Source organism: Octopus bimaculoides, chromosome 2, assembly GCF_001194135.2.
Source record: "Octopus bimaculoides isolate UCB-OBI-ISO-001 chromosome 2, ASM119413v2, whole genome shotgun sequence".
Taxonomy (NCBI): Eukaryota; Metazoa; Mollusca; class Cephalopoda; order Octopoda; family Octopodidae; genus Octopus; species Octopus bimaculoides.
In genome coordinates, this window is record NC_068982.1 from 53,644,641 (window position 1) to 53,650,622 (window position 5,982).

The window sequence follows — 5,982 nt, forward strand, 5'->3', positions numbered from 1 at the left end:
ATATATATATATATATATATATATACGCATGTATATACATATAGATACGTATCCATATATACACGAATACGCACGCTCGACCACACGCGCGCGCCCACACGCGAGCGCCCACACACGCGCGCCCACACGCGCACCCACACACGCGCACCCACACATGCGCCCACACACATGGAATGGTAGAACGGACGTTTGAAGAATATGAAGTATTAAATAGAATATTACACACAAACACACATTCACACACAATATTTGTAATGAACGAAATACATATATTTAACGTTGAATCTTCCCTATAATCGAAATATATCCAGAACCAATGCCCGCTTTCCTGTTTGTCACAAGTATCAGAAAGTTTTCAACAGAAATTCTGCTGACGTTTATAGTGATAAAGCTATGAATAAAGACCCATAAATATTAGGTTAAAAACACCTTTTTTGTTTTTTTTTTAGAAAAAGTCGAGGGCTTACCATGAGATTTAAACCCACGTCTCATTTAAACATGACAAGCGTTTTATCATTGGGCCAACGTTATCATTCGAATTTCTTTAGCTATTTAGAAACTTTATCCTCACCGTAAAGTCAACCACGATGGAATTTGGACTTTGAATTGGCAGACGGACGAAATGCCGCTAAACATTTTGCTTGATGCGCTAAGGATTCTGCCAGCTAGCCGCCTTAGGTCTATTTAATATTTGAAAGGAAATTCGTTAAGCCATAATGGAGTAAACTGCATATGAGACATAGCATATGCCTATTCCAGCCGATGTGTTTATTTTTTCATCTCAAATCGTTGATTTCAGATGTTTTGCATATACATAAGAAGAAACATCAAAGCCGTATATAACACATGACGTAGCACATTTCTGAAATGAATTTCAACAAACATCAAACTTGATCCAGAAATATTTTTCTTTCACCTATCCCACCTCTATCTATCTCTCTGTTACCCTCTCTCTCTACCCCTTCTCTCGTTCCGTCACTTTCTCTTCTATTTCTACTTACTTTCTCTAACATTTCCTCTCATTTATTTTTGACACCTCTGCTTATTATCTTACCAAGGCTTTCTAATCTTTCATACATTTCAGTCACGACTTCTGATGATGTAAGCTTTTTTTATGAACGTATCTCGGTCACTTTTTCTTTCCCTCCGCAAATTCTCTCTACGTCTCACCGTTTTCCCGTGCATATGTACGTCTTTTTAACTACCTTTGTATCTCTCGTCTTTACCTCGACATATTTTTAATTTTTGCCTTTTGTTCCCAGTTTTTAAACCTCTGTCTTCTACCACTGTAACTTCAACTACATGGTATCGTATTATATGTCTATCTTTCTTTCCGTTTTTTCTTCTTCTGTTATTCCAATATTCCTCTCTCTTTTACTTTTTATCCTTTACTTGTTTCAGTCATTGAATTGTTGCCATGCTGGGGCATAGCTTTGAAGAGTTTTAAATCGAATAAATCGACGATACTATTTATCATTTTTTCAAAAATTTGTCGGTCTGTTTTGTAGAGCCGCTAAGTTACGCGCACATAAAAAAAAACCCCAGCAGCAGTTGTCAACACACAAACATTTATATTTACACACACACACACACACGTCACTGGTTTCTTTCAGCATCCCTCAACTAATTTCACAAGGGTTTGGCTGGCTCGGGATTACAAGAGAAGATACATGCCCAAGGTACCACGCAGTGGGACTGAATCCACAACCATGTGGTTGAAAAGCAAGCGTCTTACCACACAGCCACGCCTGCGCCTTCACATATACCTATTCTCCTTTCTTTCATTTAACTTTTTCTTTTTATTCGTTTCTCCGCCTCCTTCTATCACGCAGTGTCTCCTCTTTGTGATTTATCACTTTACTTACATTCATTTTCACTCCATCTCTCTTTCTTTTCTATTCTCCCCAGATACTAACATCAACATAATTTCGATACAACTCACACCTACTGTAACATCCGCATTATTATCTACACTAACTTGTACATACTAGTGTCACTAGTGACAATTTGTGTCCTGCGAGACTATCTGAATTGCACGCCTAACAAGGGATACAGTATTTCGTTATCCAATTGATCCTCAACAAAAGGCATCGAAAACGTCGTGGCAATGTGACTTACAAGATTGTCAGTTAAATATTCGCGGAATAGTATTTAGTGGCGAACGATAATTATAAACATACAGAAAACAGACTTTGAAAGAAGTGCTCACTTGTTGGTTTCAAATTTTGGCACAAGGCCAGCTATTTTCGGGGAGGATACAAGTCGATTACATCGAGAAACCCTCACCTTCAGTGCTCGACTGGTACTTATATTATCGACCCTGAAAGGCCAAAAGCAAAGTCGACCTCGGCGGAATTTGAACTCAGAGTGTAAATGACAGACGAATGCCGCTAAGCACTTTACCCGGCGTGCTAATGATTCTGTCAGGTCACCATCTTAAAGTACTCACTTATTATGAGTATTCGAAAGTAAGCTCAGGCAGCATAGGTTATTCCTAACCTGCCAAACGCCAAAAGGAAAGGTAAACAGGTGCTCTGGGTACATCAGATGTCAGTACAAGTAGCAGAAGGGCAAAGTCGAGGGAAGTTCTGGTCCCCATACGGGGGCGGGGAATTATGTTCTTGTTTTAATTACTGTATTTCTTTTTACAAAATTTTGTGTTCCGTGACTTTCGTCCATATTTTTAACCCTTCCCTCGTTTTTATATAATTTTGTTTCTTCAGTTCTACATTTATGTTACTCTTGCCCATACTTTTAGCGTTTGCTGTACTGGATGTGCGAGTCCTTTGTAGCGATTATTATTAGCTCTTGATTTTACTTGGTCTAAAATCAAACAAAAGCTTACTCCATTCGATCTGTTAGCATATGAAGATATGTGACAGAGAGAGAGAGGGGGAGGGGAAGCGAGAGAGCACACATATACAGAGAAAGAACGAGAAAGAGAGAGAGAGATTATAAGAGAGAATGGGTCTTACAATTACGCGATCTGGAAATGGTGTAAAAAAGGTAATTAACAAAACATATATGTGATGGGAGTGGCTAATTTGTAATTCAATACAACTAGAGCATACTGCTGCTAGAAAAGTTAAGTGATTTAATGGAAAGTAGCGCTTAGATACTTGCAATTACACACCATTTCATAAAGAGAAAATCCTAACAATTTAAGGTGAAACTTGTCAACGACCGACCTACTTTATTTTGATCTAAGCTGCCGAATAATTAAATGTCAAAATATCTTATTTTTTGCATGTTTTCTAGGTTTATCATTTCACGTCGATTCCTTATCATTTCCCAAAATCATAAAGAAGGTGATTAAAAATATTACATAGATCATCTAAAAAGGATGTGGCTAAATTAATAAATCACTTCTCTCCCACTTCAAATAAATTTATTTTCAAGCATTGTAAAGTGTATCTATCTGCAACACAAAGAGTGATAATGTCTTGCTTTTAATCAATTATTGGACCATCCACATTAGTAACGTTACTCAGTAAACATAAAACAGAGGGAAGATTCAATAAAGACCACGAAGTTCAGTATTATTGGTTTCAAGTTTTGGCACAAGGTCAGAAATTTTAGGGGTAGAGGCATGTCGATTACATCGACTCCACAGTTCAATTGGTATGTATTTTATCGACCCTGAAAGGGTGACAGATAAAGTCGACCTCGGCAGGATTTGAACTGAGAGAGTAAAGACGGATGAAATACTGCTGAACATTTCGCCCGGCGTAATAACGATTCTGCTATCTCACCGCCTCATACGAAATTCAATATATTCTTTCCTACTTATTTTTTTACTCTAGGCACAAGGCCTGAAATTTTGTGGGAGGAGGCAGTCGATTAGATCGACCCCAGGACGCAAATGAGACGCAGTTATACCCGATTTATCAATATCTCCTCGTGTCACAGCTTTGCGATGTTCCTCTACCCTTATTTTGAGGGGGCAGCATGTTTCACTTTGTATAACCTACCACAGCTGCATGGGATGGAGTACACGCAGTCTTTGGTCATATTCTCTTCTATTGGTGGTTTTACTCGAAGGAGATATTTGCAAAGTGTTGTATTACTCTTGACTGCTGTCCTGATGTCATATGGGCCACATATCTTTTGTATCTTTTTGGAGAGGCCTTTCCCATAGGGTAGACATACTGTGGTCAGTTTATGGGTTTCATCCCCTCTTCTCTTCATAATTGGAGTGGATAGTATGTTTTTAGGGTAGTTGTTTCTTAATAGATTGTTACTTAGCTTGATCATTTCTTCGTGGTATGCATCAGGATCGCTACTTATATTCTATGCTCGATGTTTTAGGCACTGAGCAATCCCTCTCTTTAAACTGTAGGGATGGTGGAAATTGAAGTTGAGGTTTCGTCCAGTGAAGGTTGGCTTGCGGTATACGGATGTCCTGGATCCATATTTGGTGCGTGTTATTAATACATCCAGGAATGCTAGCTGATTGTCTTTTTCCTTTTTCATTGTGAACTGTATGGTTAGCTTTATTGAGTTCACATGATTTAACAGTACTTGGACAGAGTATAAAGGTGTCATCAACATATCGCAGCCATAGGGTTGGTTTTAGTGGTGTTGATCCTAAAACCAAATTCTCAAAGTGTTCCATGGATATATTGGCTACCCTCTTTTTGTCGATATATATCTGTATCCATTCTGAAGTAGGTAGTTTCTACAGAAAAGGTCAACATTTCCATCAAGTTTCCTATTGGTATACTAGTGCGTTCTTTTAGACAGGTGTCTGTCACCAGGTTTTCTTGAATCACTGATAGTTCTTCATCAGTTGGGTCTTTGGTGAACATACTTATCACATCTAGACTCACCTTCTGGCTGGATCTAATGGGAGTATCATTTCTGTGAAGTGGATGGAATTCTTCACGTACGATGTTGACTTCCTTGCTAATGGACTAATTATATTTACAAGGAAGCGGCTCAGTGGATGACATGCTGAACCTCTACAGCTCACTATAGGTCTTAATGGAATACCATCCTTGTGAATCTTAGGGAGACCACACGTGTGTAGTAGCTTACTGTGGTGTTGAGTCAGCTGTCTGTACTTCGTTGGTATAAAGTGATCCTTGTTCTTCATCAAGATCTGTGATAACTTCCTTTCTGTTTTCAAAGTTGGGTCTTTCTTTAGTCATGAGATTTGCCAATTTTTCAGAGTAGTCAGACTTTTTCATCACCACAGCATTTCCCTTGTCCGCTGGAAGTATTATGATGGAATTGTCACTCTGTAGTGTTTTGATAGGTTTGGGAAGTTTCGCTTTTTCTAGTACCTGTCTCACATACCACCTTAGTTCATCTCCCTGAGCTTTTGATATCTTTATAGCTATCTCTTCAATAGGGGCGATTATGTCCAAGTATGGAATGCGCTTGATGATTGTTGCAAAGTTGAGACCTTTGTTTAGTACTACTTCTTCAGAGCCTTTTAGATGTTGGCTACTTACGTTAATTACTGCTTTCACGGGTGGGTATAAATCAGGTATAGCTGATCATGTATGGAAAAACGGAGACCACCTTCCCCTGTGGTACGAGGTTAAAATAATAGGTAGAGAACACCGCTGGAATATACGGAATCTAAAAGAGGCAGTACATATGCTAGGACATAACTTCCTAAGCAGACCTAGTGCAGATATGAGTAGCATATGGGAACTGGTATTAAAGAAGGATAGGAAAATATTAGATTTATAAGTCCTAAAATTCACTCCGTAATTTCCCACCGGCATATGGCGTAAGCGCGGGCTACTAACTCCAAGATTCCGAGTTCGATTCCAGGCAGTGACCCTGAATAATAATAATAATAATAATAATAATAATAATAATAATAATAATAATAATAATAATAATATAATAATAATAATAATAATAATGATAATAATAATAATAATAATAAGGTCTCTGGGTGAGACTTGGATCCAACTGGTACAAATGCAAAACAAAAGTCAAACATAAAATAATAATAATAACAATATA